Raw genomic sequence first — 25,569 nt, 5'->3', positions numbered from 1 at the left:
CATCTAGCAAACATGATGGGTAACGTCACTAACATTCTCTGTAACAGATCTAACAAAGCAAGGTTGTGTTCTTGAGTTCTACGCTGTCAACCTTGGAAATCCCACTTAAGCATTCTTTAGTCTTTCTAGAGTTCTGAACGTGGTTTATAGCCCTTTAAAAGGCAAGGGGAAAAGACACTTTTCAATTCCATCGGGCCTAGTACAGAAAGGTGTCTTAGAAAAGAGTAAACACCACTTAACTATAAATTTGATACTATATAAATGTATTCACCCTCAGAAGAACATTGATATCTTTTTATTTCTTAATAAAAGCATAATGTTGCTAAATTTACTAATTTGTAATCTGGGCTATTTTCAGTCATTAAAGTAAACAAGAAAAAAAAAACTCAGACTCCCACCCAGCACACACACACACTTGCTTTAATTTACTGATATTTTAATACATACTCATATGTAATACTTGTCAATCTATCCAAACCTCAGCTACGCAATGATTTTCAAGCAAAAGTATACATTTAAGCTCACATTTGTGAACAAAATGAGTTAAACACAAAAGCCTCTTGGACTTCCAAGACCTTGAGGTCTAAATAATATGAAAACATAGTACCTGATACTTTGCTGATAAAATTGCTCAAGTAAGGGGCTATAAACATATGTTTTAATGATGAAATCCCAAATGTCATAATCCCAGATGGATTTCAGCAATAATGTAAAAAGTTCCATTTTATAACAGAGAAGACATGAATGAATGACTAGAAGAATTAATAAATAAAACTTCTATTATCACCATGTTATCAACCACAGAAAACATTTCAAAAACAATATTAATTTATTACTTTCTACTTATGAAGAACTTCTTCAAGAAACTCATTATGTTTGCAGCCTTCAAAATGCTTATATGATGTTGCTTTTACTGCTCCCTAGCAGCAAGAAAAATATGGGTAATAATATGACTCTATTTGGCTAAAACACATAGCCTTTTATATCTTCACATAAAGAGAAATGTAGAAGATGTTGCTTAATTATGAATGTCCAACAAAATAAGATACTATTTATATCAGTCAGGGTCCTATCAGGACCTATATCACAAAGATTATACAGGAGTTTATGGGGAATGTTTAATATAAATGTTTATTAAATTCAACAAGGGATTGGCTAGTGAAAAGCGAAGAAAACACCAAGGAATACAAAAATTACAGATAAAGGAGCAGCCACTACCCTTAGGGCTGAGCTATTGCCCCACATAAGAGTCTCCCCCCAACAAGGGCTAATCCACTCCCTCACTGGAGAGGGAGGAGCTATGGCTCACTGGTTGGTAGAGAAGTTGCTGAAGTCCTGTGCCAGCAGAGCTTGCCAGAAAGTTGACCTCTGGTGTCCTGGAGGAAAGCCATCCACAAGGTTGTCCTTCGGCAGTGGCTCTGCTGCAAAGCCACCTGAAGGGGTGCCAGGAGAAGCTGCACTGATGCTACAGGAATCTGATGCTAGAGAACTTGCACAGGCGGCCAAAGCCAGACCTTGGAGAAGCCATGTGTGCTACAGGAGTCTGGAGAGAGGTGCACACTGGGCCCAATATAAGGAAGTCCTTCCTCCAGTGTCCCCGCAGCACCCTTCGATGGCAAATCGTAACAACTTGTCAGCTGGCAAACAGAGCCCAGCTCCACTCTCACAGAACAGGCATCACAGTGTGAATTTGGAGCCGAGAGGCAATAAATTCATACCTGGTGCACAATTCTTTAATTGTACCCATTGTCACACATCACATCATGCTTTAGGAATTGCTTATTCTCAGCTCACTGGTTTTCTGAAGCTTAATTTCCACAAGAGGTTTCTTATTGGTTTAGCTGCCTTTAATCTCCACTTTTAAATCTATAAAGCACAATCAGATCGATTTCCCTAAACCATCATTTCACTTTGTCTTTATGCTGCTCCAAAGCCTTCAAAGGACTCATATTGCCTAGAGTAGTGATCCTAAACTTCTTAAATATGAAAACCCCTTTACGATATCAACAATTTTGTACAGGTCACCACATGATAGTAGTCTTACTATTAGAACACTTTAATTAAAAAAATAGATGATACATGCTGCAATAAATTTAGACATATACAATTAATCTGTATTTTGCTAAGTCACATCACCTACAGTCAAGTACAAACCGTAGCTCACATCATGGGACAGACATATCTGTTCCGTGTCCAGGCTACGCACGGTATGCATATGGATCAGAGAGCCCCTGACAACAATAACTCCAGGGTCCCAGAGGCCTCAGGCCCACAAGTTGGGACCCACTAACCTAAAATCCATTCCCATCCCTTCAACTCACCATTGAGCTGTTCATAATCTGACCCAATCTATCTTTATAACTTTATCTGTCACTGACTTTCCACATGACTTCAGTCAATTTGCTATAATCCCTGCACCCTGAACACATTTTGGAATATCCTAAGCCCTGGTTCCACCTGGAATACACACCTTCCTTCTTCCTTCTTATCCAAATCTCACTTCTCTTTAAGACCCACATTATATCCCTCTTTCAGTTGCTTTTCTTGGCTACTGCAGAAGATGTGTCTGTTGATTCTCAGAAACATCACTGCCCTCTAAGCCCTCTCCTGCATGGAAGGGGATAAATTCAGGAAATTACACTTCCAGGCTCTTTTCAGCAGAGCTCATTGGATTCTACCAATAAGGGGCTGACCTGGAAGGCAGGATGAACAGGTCATTACTCCCCTAGATCATCTGCAGGTAAGTGAGGTGGCACTCCCAGATGGCAATGTGAGGTTTGGCCGAGGACACTCCCTTCTCTATGCCCTTTTTGCGCTCTGTACCTGACTCTACCACATCACTTATCACACTGTATTTTGATGATGAGTTTATCTGATTATTTCCTCCAGCATAACAAGGGCTCCACAAGGATAAACATGATCTCCTGAGAATCAGCCACTCCAATGTTGCAGACAGCTGAGCTCATCAGTGGCAGTTTCCCTGTGAACCCTGCACTTCCAGGTCTCCTAAAAGCCAGCACTTCCAGCCCTTTCAACACTTGTGTAAGTCTCTCAGGCCCTGCATTTAACCCCTTTCTATTCAAAATACCTATAGCAGCTTTCACTCCTCTAAATTGCTATAAGGCCTTATCACAGTCGTTTTACTGCTTATACAGTTAGTTATGTTTTCATATGTATTCAGATTGTCTTCACAACTAAGCTACTGAAAGAAAGGGCTGAGTTTTATATTTCTTTATGTACAATGTAACATCTTCCCTTGAAAGCAGTTTTTCAATAAATGATTACTGATTTGACTCATTTAATTAAATATAGGGATAAATAAGACTGAGCTGATAGTCTATCAGACTTACATCTTAGAAAAAATGGACAGACTTTCAAACTGCCAAGTCAATACTTAAAAGTTTCAGTGGTTTAGGACTTTTCAATGGTTCTTACCTTTCTGCCCTTCAGTAAACTAATTTACCTATTTTGAATTAAGTTTCTGACTTCCAATCTAAATATCCGTAACCATTTTTGGATGAACAACTTTGGGGAAGTTAGGCTATCACAGCACTTCCTGCATTACATTTTGGTCCTAAGCATTTCATATTTCTCTACATGTTAAATCTCCTTACCTCTATCAGATCTTACCTAACAACCCTTAAAGTCTACCTTTTCCCCACTTCTTTTTCTTTCTACCACCAGGTATAAAAATAATATAAAGAAATATCTTTTTTCAAATGTGAAGTATAAAGCTTTTATCCTTGATCTGCAAATACATCTTTTGCTGTTTCTGTAAATCTAATTGTAATAAGTTGAATACTGTTCCTCAAAATTCATGTCCACCCAGAATCTAAAATGTGAACTTATTTTGAAATAAGGTCTTTGCAGACATAAAATTAGTTAATGACCTTAAGATGAAATCATGCTGTGGGTTTAGAGTGGGCCCTACATCCAATGACTAGTGTCTTTATAACAAGAGGAGAGAATCAGAGAGACACAGGGGAAAAGGCCATGAAAAGACCAAGGCAGAGATTAGAGTGATGCTACTACAAACCAAGAAACATCCAGGGCCACCAGAAACTGGAAGAGGCAAGGAAGGATTCTCCCCTAGAATCTTCCGAGCATGCCTCAGAAGCATGGCTCTGCTGATACCTTGTTTTAAGCCACACAGTTTGTGATACTTTGTATGGCAGCCCTAGAAAACTAATACACTAGTATTGCTGGTATTTTTCATTAAAGTCAAAACAACTTTATAGGCATAAATGAATGTATTACATTGTGAGTAAGTTGACATCACTGTACATGCTGCTAAGTACAAAGTATTCCTAATACATACCCTCTACTCTTTTAGGACCACCTCCAGTGATGTAAACAAAGCATTTCCTGGTGAAAGGACTTCCTGGCTAAATAGTTTATTAGGAGAATCAATCTGACATTTGACATTTCAAAGTTGGTTTCAAAGAGAATTACATTGGTAAAATTAAACTATTTTCTACTTTCTAAAGATAATAATTTAGTAATTACAAAAAAAACTTTAAAATTCAGTGAAGACATAATGCTCTTTTCCCTCTGGGGATAGAGCAGCTGAAAAAACATTGCACAGCCTACAAGCATACATGCTTCTCCTCCCGAACACATCAGACCTTCTGAGGTTTGTATTCTAAGGGATGCTATAGAATACAAATTCCCAGGCAGAGTTAGACACCCGCTTCTCAGGGCCCTCTCTGAACTCCGTAGGCAGCTCTATGGTTATCACATTATTTTGTTATTATTGGTTTACCTGATTGTTCCTCCCAACAGACTGAGAACCCCGCAAGGGCAGGAATGTGTATAACTCATTCTCATATTCCCGGGCCCTGGCACCATGTCTGGCAGCACTTGGTGCTTGATAAATACTGAACTAATTAAACTGTTGACCTTACTCTGGTCATAAGGGAGTAGACAAATTTAAAACACACTGACAAACTGCAGTCCTGAAATTGAGCATTTATTCTTAAATCAGATGCAGCAGACATATTTTTATTTACAAAATATATTTTATATACTGCCCCTTTCTCAAAAGAAAGCAGCAAGACTCAGCAATTAATTATCCAAACCTAATGAGGGAAACGTTCACAAGTGACTGCAGCCTGGTATTTATCAGAAAGATATAACAGCCTGGATGGTGGCAAGGACAAGACATTTTCCCTCTTCAGGCGCCATCCTCCCATACAGCAGGTTTTAAGAACAATGGGAATGTGTAGCTGAAGGACAATGAGTTTTGCCTAGAAGTCAAACAAAGCCAGAGGTTCAATCTTCCAAATTCTTTGGCCTGGGGTTTTAACCAGATTCCACACCTCCTACATTTAAAATTGATAATAAATATGTAAATATTCTAAGGTGGGTCTAAAGTTTTTTTAATCCTCAAAATTGGTAGGTCAAGAGAACACACGCTATAGCTAGTATACCTGTCTCTGAGATCACACCAGCAGTCTAATTCTAGGCCACTGTTAATGGCTTTACAGAGCAACCTCAAAAACTGTTCCAGGAAAAAAATTCATGAAAAGTGAAGAAACTGGGAGATTTGGGACAGGGATCCCAAAGATGAAACATGAAGAATCTTGGTTGCAGCAAGTTGACTAAGAGGGGTCTTAAAGAAGAACTACTCTTGCCAGGTTTTCCCAGTTTGCAGTTGGCAGCCTCTGAGATGGCCCCAATGATCCCTGCCTCCTACTATTCATGCCCTGTGAAGTCCCCTCCCCTTGTGTGGGCTGGACCTAGTGACTGGTTTCTAACAAGGAGGCTACAGCACAAGTAACAGGACGTCAATTCTGGGATGAGGTTACAAAGAGATTGTGCCTTCCATCTTGGGCTGCCCTCCCTCCCTCCCAATCCTGCACATTCACTCTGAAGAAAGCCAGTGGCCATGGTGTGAGCTGTCCTATGGAGTCTCCTTTGGCAAGGAACTCAGGCCTTCCATCCGACACCCGACTAGGAACCGAGTTGAGCCATCAACCACTTGAGTGAGCTTGCGGGATCCATGCCTGATTGACCCTTGAGATAACTGCAACGCTGGCCACCTTGATTTCAGCCTTGTGAGAGACCCGGAAGCAGAGGCACTCAGCTAAGCCACACCAGATTCCTAACCCACAGAAAACGTGTGATAATAAATGCTTGTTTTTGTAAGCCATTAAGTTTTGGAGTAACTTGTTACATAGCAATACATAACTAATATATAGCAACTCCTATTTATAATACTAAGTTCTTCCTTACTTCTCAAACACATATCCTGATTTTTGTTTGTGTGAGGTCATCTGACCCCTTGGATGGAAGTAGAGACCACTCTCTTAGGAGCTAAGTACTTTTTTGGATACGTAAATTCAGGGAGCAAATTATTATAATCAAGGATTGGCCTATCGCCCTTCCCAAAAGGCCAATCAAGCAGAATGTGGTGAAACTGACCGTAGGGTAGTCTTCCTAACACCAGAAACCATAGCAGCTGCAGTATCAACCCATTCATTCATCATCTCATGAACGGTAGTGGAAACAAAATCATTTTATTCTTTAAACATACAACTGTATGTTCATTAATCTTTTCAATGCAGTGTTTTTATAGGGAACTGGAAAGCACCAAGAACTGCTTCTCTCTTCTGAATCACTAGAGATGCCCTCTACATGCACAAAATTGATACTAAGCACTTATTCTGTGAAGGAACATAATTGCTTGGCTGCTATGAGACATTTCTTTTCAGATTCTATTCATTGCTTACTCTTTTCCCCAAACAATTTCCCTTTTACGCAAACTTTCCTAAACAATACAGTATTTTATTAGATAATGTTTACTAACAAACTGAAGGCCTGGGTAACTATTAAAAAAGATAATGTATTCAATTACAACAGCTTAATTACAATGTGACTTTTCATAGAATTCTAGCTTGCAATTTTATCTGATAGCAATGTCAAGGGTTGTTCAAAGTAAGAATTGCACATTTAGTTCTTTCCAGATTTAACCAGATGAGCTGGACAACACAGGGCTTGGACATGGATTCGTGGTCTCTAGGCTTTTACAAATAATGCTGGTATGTTTTATGATGGGAAAATATCATATTAGAATACCCATTTAGGGGCTTCTCTGGTGGTACAGTGGTTAAGAATCCACCTGCCAATGCAGGGGACACGGGTTCGAGTCCTGGTCTGGGAAGATCCCACATGCCGCGGAGGAACTGAGCCCATGTGCCATAACTACTGAGCCCACGTGACACAACTATTGAAGCCTGTGCACCTAGAGCCCGTGCTCTGCAACAAGAGAAGCCACCACAATGAGAAGCCAGTGCACCACAGCAAAGAGCAGCCCCCGCTCACTGCAACTAGAGAAAGCCCGTGCGCAGCAATGAAGACCCAACGCAACCAAAAATAAAATAAATAAATTTATAAAAAATTTAAAAAAGGAACACCCATTTAGAACATGCACGTGTTTAGGTCTCTCAACCTAAGCTACCACCATGAAATTTTGTGTTAATGGTTCTCAAGTAGGGGAAAGAGCAGAATTTGTCATTGGAGGTCTGTTCCACATTCTCTTTTCTACTTTTTCAATATACCAATATATCTAAAGCTGAAGATACACATGAATTCTTCTCCTTGAATCTTTTTTTGAAGTCCCCTTTTTGAATGGATAGAGTGTTTTGAAGACTCACTTAACTTCTCACTCTCCCTATATCAATCCTGAGCCAGTGACATGATTAAATGATGGTTTTGTCCTGCTGGAAGACTGATTAGGATGCCTGCCACCATCTACAAAATTGCCGTTAACCTATCTCTTGGACAAATATAAACAAATCACTAGCTTCAAATACTGGCAGCTGTTGAAACAATGTTAAGGCTGTCATTAGACCTCACCTTGGCTTATTGATAGTAATTTAAGTCAGGCCTTTCTTGACACTGTATTTTTCTTATTATATCTCACATCACTGTTAAAGCATTATAGATTCTTTTCCTTGAAATCTTGTTCCCTATTCAAAGAAGGAATAGATGTTGCTTCATTCACTAAACTCTGATTAATTATCTACTACCTTTATATAGATATGTAACACCTCAGGTAAAGTGAGCTGGCAATAATCTGGAAATCTGTCAGAGAAAAATCTGAATTACACAGGTGTTTGGAACCAAACTGACTCTTCAGTTCTAAGTTATTTGTTTGCTTCAGTTTAGTGCTTTAACTTTGCCTCTGGTCAGATGGCCTCATCCCCAAACACCAGGCTTTCACCTTACCATCTGTTCTCCAAACTACCACCAGAAAGATTAGTCTAAAATACAAATATTTTCTCACTCCACTACTTAAAATTGTTCAGTGCATCCCACTACCTTCAGGATAAGGTTGATACCCCTTAGAATGACACATAAGGCCTTTAATTACCTGGATTACCTGGATCCTACCAGCCTCTTCATCTCACTCTCTGTCCACTTACTTCACAACATACTCTTCAGCCACACTAAGCCACTTGCAGTTCTAACTTTACCACATTCTCTCACACCCTGTGTCTTACTCCTTTTGTTCCTTCTGCCTAGGTCACTGTCCAGCTTAACATCTTTACCTTAATCACCCAGCACTACACCTTCTTCAGATCTCATCTCAGGTCACTTTCACCTAGAAATGCCTTCATTTTTGCTTCCGATATCAACTAAATATCTTTCCTATTTTCTTACTTAGTGTTCTATTCTAACCTTGATTATCACATTTATCACACTGTATCTTTGTTGACAATTTATATCTCTCAATCCTCAACTAATTGTGAAGTCCTGTGGACACGTGTTGCATCCTACTTGTTTTGTCTTAACTGAAAAACTAGCATTGTGTCTGGAATGTAGTAGGCACTCAGTAAATGTTTGTTGAATTAGCTAGTACGTTTATAATGTCTCAGAAGTAGTTTTGGGAAAAGATCTTTTTTTTTAAAGAATGCTAAGAGAAAAGAGTTATAGCAGGACAAATTACTCAGAAATTACCATTTTTGGGGGGTCTTATTAAATAAAAGCATTTGTAAACTTTGGGAAACATATATCCCATGAGACTCTGAAGGAATCAGTTGTCAATCAAATGCTGGAAAGGTCAGCATGATAACAAGTGTTTTGATCAGATAAAAGCCAAAGTTACCCAAACTAAAAACAAAAAATTAATGCATATCATTGAAATATGAAATAAAGAAACATCAAGCATTATACATATACATTGTAAACTAAACGTGAAAAAATAACTTCTCTTCAAGAATTCCATCTTAGGATCTTCTTCAGGCCTATTCAGTGAAATTCACCATGCAATAAATTTTATATTATTAGAGGGTAAAATTTCCTGAGAAACAAACAATTCAAATACTTTTCAACTTCTGGAATAAAAAGTAACCCCAAGTCTACAGTTTGAAACAGTAGTTATTTCAGAGATCTTCTTAGGATTAGTTTCATTTTGCCTTTCACTATTTTTTAAAATTGTCTCGTATAAAGAAAACCGTTACAAACACTTTTTTCCCTCTATTGTGGGCTCAATGGGCTCTGCTGAAGGTAAAGTTAAAATCTGAAGGAATCAGAAATGGTGGAGACACCTAAGTACTTACACAGATAAATACTGTCTTATTTCTCTAAACTAAAAGAATTGGCCAAGTCTCCAAATTATAACCCACTGAGCTCTGTGGGTGCAAATCTGGGACAAGGTAAAGACCCAGATGCCATGGGTGACGCTGAGGAAAACCCACATAAGCTCATGGACCTTACATCAAGGAACACATTTGATTTGGGCTATTTTGGAGGAGATCCAGAAGCAAACGTCTATTCTGCAGTGACCGTAGGATCCCAAATCACTCAACCTACTCTGGAAAATGAGCAGATGCCTATAATAATCCCATGCTAATCATGGTCAATGAAAACACATTAGTCTCACACACCACTGTATCCCCAGGATTTTGAGTAATACACAGCACAGAGCAGATGCTCAGAAAATATTTGTTGAATGAATGGATTCATTACTGAATAAATGAACCAGTAATGTCATACAACTAAACCATACTGCCCAGGACAACACTTAACTATATTCTATGTGTAGCCTATGGACCTTAAATTGGTTTTTTTTTTTTTTTTTTTGCCCAGTGTATTCATCGCCAGCATATTTCCACTCCCCACCTGCACCCCCAGGAAGAGCCAAGTTGAAACAGTCTTCCCAGTCTGGACACTAACACACAAGTAAGCATTTGTGACAGGAATCAAAGTCTGACGGTACCCTCCTACTCCTTGAGCCACTTCCCAACTTAGCTCACCGGAAACCTCTTAAGAAGCCTTTCCTACTTCCTCCCTCCCATAGAAATGACTCCTTTCTTTGTATTCCCTCTGTACCCTGCATATGCTTAAACATTTCTAAATTATGAAATATGACATGAAGAAAAGTGTATAAAATCTTGTGTACAGTTTAACAAGTTATAACTACACAGTTTAACAAACTATAGTAGAGTGGATCCCTGTGTAACACTCATCAAGGTCAAGATAGTGAACATCATCAGCATCAGAGAATGCTGCTATCACTGGCAAAGCCCGTTGACTATTCCCGGGAAATGAAAATAGAATCTGGGTAATTTAAAAAGTCTAACCTTTCATTTTTCTTTTCCTCTGTGCGTAGTCTAGTTTCAGTTGGTCATAGGGGGCCGTGTGAAGAGACCTGGCACCCAGCACTTCAGACCAGGGTTCTAGTGCACAAACAGCTGCGCCGACACCTCGGCTCCGAGGGACACAGGGCAGAAGCTCCACGAACGACACAGCAAGTCAAGATGGCGGCGGCAGCCCTTCTGCAGCGTCTCTGCACCCGGCACCGTGATCTAAAGCCGCAAGCGGCTGTGCCAGCCCGGCGAGAAATCCGCCCCTGAGAGAACTCCGCCCCCAAGAGAACTCCACCCCCTCCCCGCTGAAGAAAACCCTGTAAAGCCACCCTACCTCTGGGCTGCCAGGGAGAGCCGGTACTCTACAGGATGATCTCGCCTCTCTCCATTCTTTCATCAAAGAATAAAACTTTCTGGGCGTCCCTGGTGGCGCAGTGGTTGAGAATCTGCCTGCCAATGTAGGGAACGCTGGTTCGAGCTCTGGTTTGGGAAGATCCCTACATGCCATGGAGCAACTGCGCGCGTGAGCCACACTCACTGAGCCTGCGCGTCTGGAGCCTGTGCTCTGGAACAAGAAAGGCCTGACAGTGAGAGACCTGCGCACTTGCGGCCCCTGCTCGCCACAACTGGAGAAAACCCTTGCGCAGAAACGAGAACCCAACACAGCCAAAAAGTAAATAAATAAATAAAATTAAAAGACAAAAAACTTTCTTTTGCTTGGTCTCATTCTATTGGCTCAGATGACACTGGGCAGAAGGATCCTTGTTCGGAACCAAATCAGGAGGATAAGCAACTTCCCCACCATGTTCCTTGCTCATCTCAAATTCTTGCCTCCCCTGAGGTAACCACTCTCCTGACTGTTAGGTTAATGTGTCCCTGCTTTGTTTCATAGTTTTGCGACAGAAGCAGGAACCCCTAATCAATGTGGGTTACTTTATCTGTTTTTGTCTTGTTTCTTTTGTTGATGTTATGTTGCACACAGCTGTAGTTTTAAATTCTTCACTACTGAATGTTATTCCATTACATGAATAAACCGTTTGTCTATTCATTTTACTGTAGATGGATGTTTGGCAGGATCCCATTTGAGGCTATTGTACGCAACATTGCACATTCCTGTCAAGTGTACGGTAGTGCACATAAGTATGCATTTCAAAAATAGAACATATCTCTGAGAGAGGAATTTCTGGATATGCACAACTGCACATTACTGGATAGTGCCAAAGCATTTTCCAAAATGACTGGATCAGTGTTTACTGCCACCAGTTTTTGAAAGATCTTATTGCTCCATGTTCTTGCCTTGGAATTGTCCCACTTTAAAATTTTCTCCAATCTAGTGGGTAAGCAATGGTTTCTCACTGAGGTTTTGATGTGCTTTTTCTGCTTCCCAATGAGGTTGAACGCCATTTTAAATGTACATTGGTCATTTGGATTTCCTCATTAGTGGATTCTCTTGCCCATTTTTCTATTGAATTGGCAGCAATGCTTTTGGGGTTCTTTTTAATCATTTGTAACAATTCTCTATGTATTCTGAATATTTTGGTTAAAATTGTCGGAAATATGTTCTCCCACCCTATGGTTGCTTTTTACTATCTTAATAGTGTATGTCAATGAAGGGAACTTAATTTTAATGAAATCAACTTTGTTGATCTTCTCCTTTTAGTTAGTGCCTTTTGCATCATTTTTAAAAAATTTATTTATTTTATTTATGTATTTTTGGCTGCATTGGGTCTTTGTTGCTGCACGCGGGCGAGTGAGGGCTACTCTTGGTTGTGGTGCGCAGGCTTCTCACTGCAGTGGCCTCTCTTGTTGCGGAGCTCGGGCTCTAGGCATGCGGGCTTCAGTAGTTGTGGCACGTGAGCTCAGTAGTTGTGGCTCGTGGGCTCTAGAGCACAAGCTCAGTAATGTGGCACACAGGCTTAGTTGCTCTGTGGCATGTGTGATCTTCCCAGACCAAGGCTCAAACCTGTGTCCCCTGCATTGGCAGGCGGATTCTTAACCACTGCACCACCAGGGAAGCCCTGTGTCATGTTTAAGAAATCATTTCCGTGCTCCCTTTGGCAGCACATATACTAAAATTGGAATGATACAGAGAAGATTAGCATGGCCCCTACACAAGGATGACATGCAAATTCATGAAGCGTTCCATATTTTTCCCACGCACATATGTTCACCTAATCTATGACAAAGGAGGTGAGAATATACAATGAAGAAAAGACAGTCTCTTCAATAAGTGGTGCTGGGAAAACTGGACAGCTACATGTAAAAGAATGAAATTAGAATACTCCCCAATACCATACACAGAAATAAAATGGATTAAAGACCTGAATGTAAGGCCAGACACTATAAAATTCTTAGAGGAAAACGTAGGCAGAACACTCTTTGACATAAATCGCAGCAGGATCTTTTTTGACCCACTTCCTAGAGTAATGAAAATAAAAACAAAAATTAACGAATGGGACCTAATGAAACTTAAAAGCTTTTGCACAGCAAAGGAAACCATAAATGAGATGAAAAGACAACCCCAGAATGGGAGAAAATATTTGCAAATGAAGCAACTGACAAAGGATTAATCTCCAAAATATACAAACAGCTCATGCAGCTCAATATCAAAAACACAAACAACCCAATCAAAAAATGGGCAGAAGACCTAAATAGACATTTCTCCAAAGAAGATATACAGATGGCCAATAAACACATGAAATTATTAGAGAAATGCAAACATTTAACATCACTAATTATTAGAGAAATGCAAATCAAAACTACAATGACGTATCACTTTACACTGGTCAGAATGGCCATCATAAAAAATCTACAAACAATAAATGCTGGAGAGGGTGTGGAGAAAAGGGAACCCTCTTGCACTGTTGGTGGGAATGTAAATTGATACAGCCACTGTGGAGAACAGTATGGAGGTTCCATAAAGAACTAAAAACAGAACTAACAAACGACCCAGCAATCCCACTACTGGGCATATACCCAGAGAAAACCATAATTCAGAAAGACACATGCACCCCAATATTCATTGCAGCACTATTTACAATAGCCAGGACATGGAAATAACCTAAATGTCCATCAACAGAGGAATGGATAAAGAAGATGTGGTATCTATATACAATGGAGTATTAGCCATAAAAAGGAATGAAATTGGGTCATTTGTAGAGATGTGGATGGACCTAGAGACTGTCATACAGAGTGAAGTAAGTCAGAAAGAGAAAAACGTATATCATATATTAACACATATATGCAGAATCTAGAAAAATGGTATAGATGATCTTATTTGCAAAGCAGATGTAGAGAGACAGATGTAGAGAACAAATGTATGGACACCAAGGGAGGAAAGGGGGGATGGGATGAATTGGGAGACAGGGATGGATGTATATACACTATTGATACTATGTATAAGATAGATAACTAATGAGAACCTACTGTATAGCTCAGGGAACTCTACTCAGTGCTCTGTGGTGACCTAAATGGGAAGGAAATCCAAAAAAGTGGGTATACATGTATACATATATCTGATTCACTTTGCTGTACAGTAGAAACTCACACAACATTGTAAAGCAACTATACTCCAATAAAAATTAATTTAAAAAAAGAAATCATTTCCTATCTAAGGTCATGAAGATATTCTCTTTTTTATCCAGTACAAGTTTGATTTTTTTTTTGATATGTAAGTCTGTAACCCACCTGAAATTGATTTTTGTGTTAGGTGTGACAGGAGATCCAATTTTTTTTTCTACAATAAATGTTGTCCAATAGTCCCAGAACCATTGTTGAAAATACTAACCTTTCCCCTACTGCTCTGCAGTGTTACTTTGCCATATGTATATGGTTCCATTCCTAGACACTCTATTCTCTTCATTCCCCTGTCTGTTTGTCCTTGTGCTAATACCACAGGGTATAAATTAATGTAGACTTATATTAACTTGGCTATTCTTTAATCTTTGTAGTTCCATATAAATTTTAGAATCAACTTTTCACATTCCACACACACACACAAAAAAACCCTACTGCAATTTTTATTGGATTTGAACTAAATCCATAAATAAGTTTAGGGAAAAGACATTTTGACAAATTTGAATCTTCTAGTCTATAACCAATATCTATTTCTCTATGTCAGTCTTTTTAGTTCATTTTAATAAAGTTTTATAGTTTTTTCCATAAATTTGTTTCTAGATGTTTGATATTTTAATCCTAAGTGTCTTAAGCCTTTTCTCTTTTTCCAAGTCTTTCTCATACACAACAGAACTAACATTTTCCTTTCAAGGAAAGCATGCAGAAGCTTACTGATAAAACAATTGCACTCAAACAGGAATGCTGTTGCCCTTGACAACAATCTGGCCCACCAGCTAATTAGGCCATACCCTATACTGATGATATGCATGAAGCCACAGGCATCCAGTCAGCAGAGTCAGTGGAAAATGGGAAATTATAGGCTAGGTCTACAAGAAGTATGCCTGGAAAATAGATGATGAGGAATCCTGCTGCGTAGCATAAGAAGAGTAGTCTGAACACACTTGCTACAGTGGTGGTTGTCTTTATTTCAATGTAAATTATAAATGTATAGCTGTTTGTTTTATTATTTTCATCATTTTTCAATTTACAATAAACCCTGTTAGCAGTAATGAGTTCAAAAGAATGGAACAGTGTGTTTAATGAAAAAAATAAGTGCTACATCTTTATCTCTGAGAAAGTTAATGATGACCATGTAACTTGCAAAACTTGTCAACATTTACCAACCACTATGAAGGTCATAGTGATATCACTGAACACATACGAAGACACAAATCTGCTAAAGAATTCTCAGCTTCTGCAAAAATAGCTAAAAAGACTGAGTGGGAAAATAAGGATTCAACATGTACTGCTGAAGAAAGTGCATATACACAAGACTGTGACGCTTATCTTTCCAATTAGAGCCAATGCCTGTTCTTCTAAATGAATTTCACTCCTTTTGATTGCAGGCTTTTTGTGCACATTCAAGGAGGGGAGCAATGGCTGTGAAGGAGCCGACTCCATTAGTAGCACCAGGACTTCACACACTGTTAGATGATGCCAACTTTACAGTGCTATTTCCAGATACTTTAAAGATTAAGAGACATACAGAGATTTTCAGGTGTGTATATGTACATCTATTAGTAAACTTGGCCTATTTCATACATATATTTGCATATGTTTCACTCTGATATGTCTAAGTGTGGATTTCTTTTTATTTGTCATCCTTAGGATATTTGAATCTGTGTATTTTATAAGTTACAGAAAATTCTCAGTCATTGTCTTCAGATATTCCACCTGTCACATTCTCTCTCTTTCCTCTGCTTCTTGGACTCCACTTATGGCAGCCCTTCTCACTGTATCCTCTATTTCTGTTACCCTTCCTTCAATATTTTCCATAAATTAGCTTCTCTCTACTTAATTGTGATTAATTTCTTCCATCATGTCATCCAGTTCACCAATTTTCTTATCAGTTTTGTCTAATCTGCTATTAAACTCATTCATTGTGCTCTTTATTTCAATTGTTGAAGTTAGTTCTAAAATATATACTTTAATGCACTGTGTCACTCTTCATAATTTTCAGTTACCTGCCACGGTTTTATATTTGATGTTTATTTTCTCAGAACCATAGTAACCATAGTTTCATAATTTTTGTCTGATAATTTCAGTATCTACAGTCTTTATGGATCTGCTCCTATTAACTGAGTTTTCTCACCTAGAGGAGTCTTGTCCTTTGGATCTAGATGTTCTCATTGTATGTTAACTATGTTATTTGAAAATTATTAGTAGTATCAATTTATTATCTTCCAAACAGGATTTTATAATGCTTTTGCCAAGCACCTGGGGAAACTAAGAATACAAGATCATTTGAATCCAAGTTCAGAGCTTGAGATTTTATACACACACACACACACACACACACACACACACACACACACACACACACACACTGACATATTATTCAGCTATGAAAAGGAAGGAAATCTTTCCATTTGCATCAACATGGGTGAAACTGGAGGACATAATGCTAAGTGAAATAAGCCAGACACATGAAGAAGATATTGTATGATCTTAATTATATGTGGAGTCTTTAAAAAAAAGAGTTGAATTCATTGAAACAGAGACTAGAACATAAGTGACCAGGGCTGGGCCAAGCAGGGAGGAGGGGAGGGGAAATAAGGGAGGTATTGGTCAAGGGTCAAGGGTACTGGTCAAAGTTGTTGGCCGTTATGTAGTATGAACAAGTCTAAAGAATAATATACAGCATGATGACCATAGTTAATAATACTGTATTGAAATTGAAGATATGATAAGAGAGTAGATTTCAGGTGTTCTCATCACACACACACACAAATAACTATGTGAGGAGACAACATGCTGATTAGCTTAACTATAATAATCATTTCACTATACCCATATATATATATCAAATCATGATATTGTACACCTTAAACATACACAACTTTTGTTTAAAACTATATTTTAAAATGATTACATCCCAAGAGTCTGGAAAGAGTGTTGGATCCTTCTCAGGAGACCCATCAGCAGTGCTCTGTGTGTCTCTTCTGATTTATCTCCTCTCACTCATCATCACACAGAATCTTCATCTATCTGGATATTAGAAAAAGTTCCTCTGACCCACAACATATTCTTCCAAATCTATCACTTAGGCCATAAATTCTGCCCACTGATCTCAGGACTAAGGCCTCTGATGCTCAAATTCCAGATTCTTACAACTCATAAGCCACGAACTTCACTCTTGTTGCAGAGCCATGCTCTCAAAACCTTCCCTGGAGCTAATGAATGACCATGAGTAAATGTAAGAAGGTCAAGACTTCAAGGTAAGAAGAGATAGGAAGACACACATGTCAAAGGAGTTAATCCATTTACTGGAATATATTAAGCTTGTAGTTATCAGACTGTGCTCTACAGAACCCTAAGACATAATAATGATTTGATAAACATGATTTCTAAATTGCCACATTATTTGCTAATATAAACAGTGTATGTAATTTATCAGTAGAAACAGACTACACTGAAGTCTGCTTTCGTGTTGTTAGGACGAACAGTCTCTAGCCATTGAGCCACTGAAACCTCAAGAAGCAACTTGCTGGAGCCCTGTCAAGTCCTCCCAGAATCTCCAGAGCTGGTTAGAGACAGAGCTTTTCCCTGGGGAGCATTTCAGTTGGGAGCATGGAGAGGGTCATGAAAAGGGCACAGGAAGGGCCACAAAACTGTACTCATTGTGAGAAAGCAAGAAAGTTCCACAATTTCTCAGACTTTGTTTCTTACACGTTAACGAAAAAAAGGGAATAGAGGGATTTCCCTGGCGGTTGTCCAGTGGTTTAGACTCAGCACTTCCACCGCAGGGGGCGAGGGTTCAATCCCTAGTCACAGAACTAAGATCCCACATGCCACAAACCGTGGCCAAGAAAAAGAGGGAGGGGATAGAAATCCCTGTTTCTCAGAGTTATTTGAGAATCAATGACCTAATATGTGCAGTAGAATATAGCACAGCACTGGACACAAAGTACTTAATGAGTGTCAGTCACCTGTCCTTGTCTTTCTTCTAACAAGTCTCCAGACCTCTTAGAAAGAAGTTTTCCAGCTCGTACTGAATCACAGCTTCCACAGAAGCTACTCTATCTATGTCCATATATGCAGAGCCATGAAAAAGGTAATTTTTGTGCTTAGGTTTGATGCCCTTAAGCACATCTTTTTCCAAACAGCTTCTCCTCATCTACCCATGCCTGCTAATCTAGCAGTACTTTACAGGGTTCCGATTGCTCTGACTCTAAAACAACCTACTTTTGCTTCTGATAGCCCATAACAGGAAACATTTTTATAGAGTATAACGGAGAGGCTGGCAGCATAATGGAGACTCTAGAACAAGACTTAAAATGCTGCAGTTATCCGTCAGTCACACAACACAGAATGTCATGCATAAGAAACAGCTGATTTATTAGCCTGATGGAGCAGGCTGTGAATATGAAATGATAGGGTGCAGCCACAGACCAGTTGCAGGAAAATGTGCAGTTGTGGGCCAACCCATGGGTGCCATTGACAATAATGCCAGAGATCAATCCTGACCAACACATATTTATTTATCAGGAAAACTCTGAGAGATGACAAAGCACGGGAGCCAGCCAGCCCCACAGCGAAGACAACCAGTGTCCAGACTGAACTCTTTTGTCAGTTGGTAACAAATCTACTTTCCTCCGCGTGGTGATGCTACTAAATAAATAACATGAATAAAAATAAACTATTGGAAGCCTATTTCTCACATTACATTAACGAGGATATTTGAGGATCTGTTTCATGGCTTTAATTCAGGCATATTTCCCCCCTCATCTTTTTCTGAAACAGCTAAATTTCTGTTTGTGACATTACCTATCTTAGGAATAGTTGCTTACGGCATGTGGAGAATGGGAATTGGTTAGCCAGCAAAACAAAAAGGGCAGATGATGTAAACATCGTAGGGCAGAAGTAAATGTGGGTGAGAGCTAAAAAGTTCAAAACTCCTCACCTTCTGAGCACCAATGCATTTCCTGAAAGGCAATCAAAAATGTACCACCTAGGGCTTCCCTGGTGGCGCAGTGGTTGAGAGTCCGCCTGCCACGGGCTCGGGCCCCGGTCCGGGACGATCCCACATGCCGCCGAGTGGCTAGGCCCGTGAGCCATGGCCACTGAGCCTGTGCATCTGGAGCCTGTGCTCCACAACGGGAGAGGCCACAACAGTGAGAGGCCCGCGTACTGCAAAAAAAAAAAAAAAAAAAAAATGCACCACCTATACTGGTTTGAGAGTAGTAATCCCCACATTCCAGCTGAATGTTAAGTACATACAAATTTCTAAAGCCTCTCATAATATTATTTTGACATTTCCTTTTCAAAATAATACTTACGTGATTTCATTTTGACCTGTATAGTGACTTTTTTGATCCATAAGGATGTCACAGAATAACATACTGCTGAAATCATCAAATTACTGAGTATGTGCCTCAGACTATGTCCAGCCAAACTAAAGTTGAGCATTTCATGGGAAAAAACCTTGCTCAATGACCTAGATATTTCCCATCTTAAAATTCTTTAAGATAGTATTTCAAGTCAATTTTTATTTCGCCGCACAATCCATGATTGTGCCATGATTTCCTATTTCACTTTGCCAGTATTCACACAACATTAGGTGTAACATTTTACAAGAACCCACCACAACCAGTTAAGCCTGACTGGCTCTATAGACAGTGACTTTACTTTCTGAACCAGAAATATTATAGGACACATGGGCTGCCAGCAGGGCAGAGCACTTTGTATCCAACCTGTATCCTTGAAACAGTCTCTCCTCCAACAAATGAGTCCTCAAAACTGCCACTGGAATTATCTTCATAAAATTGAAATCTGATCAAGCCACTCCAATGCTTTAACCCCTTTGAAATCTCTTCTTTTCCTGTAGGATAAAATCTAAACTTTTTGAGTGGGCAACAAAACTCCAAATAGCCTACCTCAAGACATCTCTTTCACCATTGCAGGTTCCATCCAGCCATTCCGAATTTCTCACCATGTCTTAACACAGCCTTTCCTAAATTCCATATCTTTGCACCTATATCCTCTCTCTGGAAATACTCTTCCCCACCACACAGACACACACAGACACACACAGACACACACACACACACACACACACATACACACACACACACACACACCCCACACCAGTGCATAAGCACATGTACTTATCCTTCAGGACAAATTCTTTCCCATGTTCTCCCACGCAGTTAGCTGTTTCTAAACAACTTATCTGTGCCTCTATCAAAGCATTCATCACATTTTATATCAACTTATCTATTTATACATTTAGGTCCTCTCCTAAGCTGGAGTTCGCTATAGTTTTAGATAAACTATATTAAGGAATAACTCTAAATTATAACTGCTGGATTATGGAGTCTGCTTTCTCCCCACTGTCATTAGGTGGGTTCTATCATGATCAAGACAACCACTTGGGGGAGATGTTGTAAAGATGTTACCAGCATGGGGTGGGTGAGGGGACAGACTAGTGAGTGACCTTTAATAACTCTAATAACGTTAATATCTGCAATAATTCTTCCAAACCTAAGATGATGAGTGCAACAACAGAAACAACCAGCATCAAAACAGCCTAGTTGTTTAATCAATAACCAGCAGTTGTAAAACCAGGGCTTCCATCAAGTTCCACTGTGTGGGAAGGCAGCATACTTACAGCTGTTCATTAGGTTGGAACTTCACATTAGATACAGCTTGGATTTAATAGCTGTGAATTTTCTATCTCTAGAAAGCTAATTAAAAGACCATCACTCCCCTTTTTGTTGGTTACTAAACAAGTTTAGGAAGTATACCTACTGAAGAAGTATGAGAAGTTAGAGAGGATTAATTTAGATAGGTGCTAATTCCAAACAAGAGGAACAATAATAACAAAAAGCCTTTCTTTCCTTACACAGAAGTTCTCTTTGAATACAAATATAAACTCTAGGCAAAATGCTTTGGCCCAAATAATTAGACTCCTGCTGACAATCAGAGTCAGCAGTGGACTGATGTCATGCCAAAGGACACGCAGTCTGAGCCTTTAACGTGGAGTTCTAGGGCTAATTAGAAAAATTACACCATGCCACATCCAGTTCTGGAGTCTGTATTTCAGCTGCAGAAGGTGATAACAGTAATGTATGGTGTCACATCTTCAGTCTCAATCTAAGACAAAGAACAAAATACTTTTAAAAGAATTCCTGAAGAACAGAAGGGGTTTCAGCCTTACTTGCCTCTTCACAAACACCTAATAAAAGAGAGAGAAAACAGGGTTACCTTCAACAAGCAAATCTTTCTCATTCTCAATTTTCATCCACCTGATTTGCAAGTTAATTTTTCCCCTCTCCTCCTGGAAGTAAAACAATAAAAACCTAAGCCTCTTCTAGTCAGTTTCCAGTATAATGCAATACAGTGCCAGCTTTTGTTCCCAGAGCCTAAAACAGGCTGGGGAACCGCACATGTACCCTCCAATGTCCATGGATGGCTGGAACTTAGAAAAGGTGTCTTCAGTTGACATAAGCTGTTTCAGCCTTGTCCGGAGTCTGAAGCCAGTTCTGTCCTGGGTGTCTCTCCTCAAACACTGGGGATACTGATTCTATTTGGTTCTAAGCCCCAGTTTCCTACTAACTGCGACGACTTGAACTAGAATCCTGTCCTGCCTCTCCCTTCTCAGGAGGCTCCACACCACCGCAAGGATGCTAACACAGTTTTTGCAGAAGCAATCATCTAAACCAAACCTAGGTCATCAAAAAGTCATAGCCAAGAGGTAATCAGGAAAAAGAAGTTTCTAGGAGAAAAGAGGTCTCAGAAAGCATTGATCACAGACAGCATCTGATGAAAAATTTCCATTATCTCAGTCAAAATTATCAAAATAACAGAGCCAGGCCGCCCTGGGAGCTCCGCCTCTGCCAGCGGGACCCAGCATGCTGCCTGGAGCGGTGGTCAGGGGGCCCAGGCCTGCTGGAGGCGTGGGGGGCTGCTGCCTTCCGCCCCAAGAACCCCACGGGCCCTGCGGCGCAGTACCAGAGGCCTGGCAGGTCACCAGGCAGTCAGATGCCCATGGCTGGCTTGCAGGTGGGACCCCCTGCCGGCTCCCCATTTGGCGCAGCTGCTCCACTTCGACCTGGCATGCCACCCACCATGATGGACCCATTCCGAAAACTCCTGCTTGTGCCCCAGGACCAGCCCCCGATGCCTGCCCAGCGCCGGGGGTTAAAGAGGAGGAAGGGGGCAGATAAAGTTCTACCTCAGCGAACTTGGGAGCTTGTCCCAGAGCCTCAGGCGTGCATGGATCTCTTGGCTTTTGAGCGGAAACTGGACCAGACCATTGCTCGAAAGCGGATGGAGATCCAGGAGGCCATCAAAAAGCCTCTGACGCAAAAATGAAAGCTGCGGATCTGTATTTCTAATATATTCAGTCCCAGCAAGGCAGAAGGTGATAGTGCAGGAACCGCAGGGATCCCCGGGGGGAAACCCCACAGGGGACACGGTGGCTTCCTGGGAACTCCGAGTAGAGGGAAAACTGCTGGATGATCTTAGGAAACAGAAGAGGAAGCTTTCTTCATTCTTTAAGAGCCTCGTCATTGAGCTGGACAAGGAACTGTACGGGCCTGACAACCACCTGCTGGAGTGGCACCGGATGCCTACCACCCAGGAGACAGACGGCTTCCAGGTGAAACCGCCTGGAGACCTCAACGTCAAGTGCACCTGCCTGCTCGTGCTGGCTCATCAGCCTCCCCAGTACAAGTCGGACCCCCGACGGGGGAGGCTGCTGGGGGTGCACACACAGACGAGGGCTGCCGTCATGCAGGCCCTGTGGCTCTACATCAAACACAACCAGCTGCAGGACGGCCACGAGCGGGAGTACGTCAACTGCAACCGGTACTTCCGCCAGATCTTCAGTTGTGGCCGACTGCGTTTCTCTGAGATTCCCATGAAGCTAGCCAGGTTGCCTCAGCATCCAGACCCCATTGTCGTCAACCATGTAATTAGCTTGGACCCTAACAACCAGAAGAAGACAGGCTGTTATGACATTGATGTGGAGGTGGATGACCCACTCAAGGCCCAGATGAGCAATTTTCTGGCCTCTACCACCAATCAGCAGGAGATTGCCTCCCTTGATGTCAAAATCCATGAGACCATTGAGTCCATCAACCAGCTGAAGACCCAGAGGGATCTCATGCTCAGTTTTCGCACTGACCCCCAGGACTTCATCCAGGAATGGCTCCGTTCCCAGCGCTGGGACCTCAAGATTATCACTGATGTGACTGGGAATCCTGAGGAGGAGAGACAAGCTGCTTTCTACCACAAGCCCTGGGCCCAGGAACCAGTGGGGAGGCACATCATTGCCAAGGTGCAGCAGCAAAGGCAGGAACTGGAACAGGTGCTGGGAACTCACCTGACCTAACTGCTCAGGGATCCCTTCCTTTCTTCCCAGCCCTGGAGCCACCCCTTCCCCAGCCTGGAAGGGGACCACCCTCTGGGGCACAGACATGTAAGATGACGGGGTGAGGGGTGTCTCCTGTCACCCTCTGCTCCCCAGCTTTAGTTTCATAAGTGTAGTGATAGGATTCCTTGTTGCTTGGTCCCCAAAGCCTTACTACTTACACGTTGGCTTTAATTGGATTCACAGCAGAGGCCTCCTCTGCCCCCTGCAGGCAGGCCCAAGTAGGACCTGGAGGCCGTGCTTTGACATCATAATGGAGACCTTTCAGAACCAAAGGCCCCTGGCTTTGCTTGTTTACTGACCCCCTTGGGGCGAGTGTCAGCGCTGGCTCTGGGGAGCTTTGCGAGGAAGAGGGGCACAGCTCACCCTCTTCCTAGCCTTTCCAAACCAAAGTTCTTTGCCATTCCTACCAGCCCAGCCTTGCTGCTGTTTTTTTTTTTTTTTCCTTTCCTTTGGGTATTTGCAGTATTCGTGGAGCAGGTTTTTCTATGCGGGAGCCACTTTTTTTGTACAGGGGTAAGCTTGGGTTTTTCAGGGAGCCCTACTTGGTGACTCCTTCCTTATTTTCTTTTCTCAATCTATGCAAGCAGCTCTGGCCGCCATCATCTCCTGAGAAGCCAGAGGGCTGCCACCCAAGCTCTTGGGCCCAGGGGTAATGCCTCCTAGAGGGAGGACACACTAGTTCTCTGGTGTGGCCTGAGGCATGGGTGTGTGTGGGCAGGGGGAGGTGCAGGGGAGAGGTGGGGGGGGACTATCGTTGCCCTTCGGAGCTTGGTAAGGAGGGTGGACCTAGGGCTTGGCAAGTGCCACTTCTGGCAGGTTTGGAAATTTCCAAATAAATCTTTGTTCATTGGTGGTATAAATAAATAAATAAATAACAGAGCCATTACAAAGTTGCTCTTTCCTTATCAGTACATTTGAAGAAAATAACAGGTCTTGGTCTTAAGGTGTTCATTCAACTTACGGAGTTCAGTTCATCAGAAGCTCCACAATTTGTGTTTTCTAGTTGCCTCTTTCTGGAATCATTGAATATTTGAATATCTAGTGCTTATATATGAACCAAATGAAAGTTACTCTGAGACAAACATTACTCAAGCCAAATTATTTTAATGTCAAGTATGTTAATAGTGGCTTTTCAAAAGTGTAAACATGGGGAGCTCAGAGAGCAAGTTTAAGCATTCCTTTATCAAATAAACAACATGGGTTTTGGCCCATTTTTTCTGCTGGAACAATAGAAATCCAAGTGATACATACAGAGAAAGCGGCAGAGGTCATAACAGCATTCGAATCTCATACTAGCCTGTTTCACTTCCTTCTCACAATTACCATTCTTCTTGTCTTTATCCTAGTGATAAAAGCCAAAATAACACCTCCAAATCAGATATTGAAACCCAAGATTATTTATAGCTGCCCAATTTCTTACGACATAGTTACATTAGATTTGATCCAGTTCTGCATGACTAGGGAAATTAAGCATGAAGCACCTTCTTCAACCTACTTCTCTAGTATCTAGGATGCTTTGCAGCAATTCAACATGTGTGTGCTTTCTCCTCGGTGGAAAAAAAAAGAAAAACAAATATAGATGGCATCACCTGAAAAGCAAAAGAAGTGACGGCCTAAGCCTGTGGAGGCAGCTTAATCACCTGCAAGCAGTTTATCATTCAACATAATAGCACAGGGCCTTAAAAAGCCTGCTCTGACACTCTCATTTGTCCTGTGATAGAATGCTCCCTGCATGGGAATTTAATATCCCCACTGCAATCAAACTTTGATGTGCACAGAATGTGTCCGTCATCTGTAAGCTGGAAGTCACAGTGCAACCCACTTCGCTGACCAGGACAGGGCCAGTCTGTTTCCCACAGGAAGGTTCTCAACCTCAGTTAGCACCTAAGACACAATTTTGGACACCCAGACCCCACCTCAGAATGCCCGAGACTAGGGCCTGGGCATTTTTTTCAAAGCTACACAGTGATTCTGTCACAGAGC

The 25,569-nt window shown here is 41.1% G+C and overlaps 1 non-coding gene and 1 pseudogene across 1 annotated transcript; both read left to right on the top strand.

Annotated features, from left to right (window-relative positions):
• The first annotated feature begins 12,637 nt into the window (after positions 1-12,637).
• LOC113624617 (U6 spliceosomal RNA) lies at positions 12,638-12,744 on the top strand. Its single transcript, XR_003434406.1, has one exon. It is a non-coding gene; the product is annotated as a U6 spliceosomal RNA (small nuclear RNA).
• A 4,649-nt stretch (positions 12,745-17,393) lies between these two features.
• On the top strand, positions 17,394-23,579 carry LOC113624289 (SWI/SNF-related matrix-associated actin-dependent regulator of chromatin subfamily D member 2 pseudogene; annotated as a pseudogene).
• Positions 23,580-25,569: the final 1,990 nt, after the last annotated feature.

The sequence above is a fragment of the Aethalodelphis obliquidens genome, unplaced genomic scaffold, assembly GCF_003676395.1.
Source record: "Aethalodelphis obliquidens isolate GAN/ISIS:26980383/991018 unplaced genomic scaffold, ASM367639v1 scaffold13, whole genome shotgun sequence".
Taxonomy (NCBI): domain Eukaryota; kingdom Metazoa; phylum Chordata; class Mammalia; order Artiodactyla; family Delphinidae; genus Aethalodelphis; species Aethalodelphis obliquidens.
Note: the sequence above shows the minus strand (reverse complement) of the source record. Positions and strands in the feature narration are given on the sequence as shown.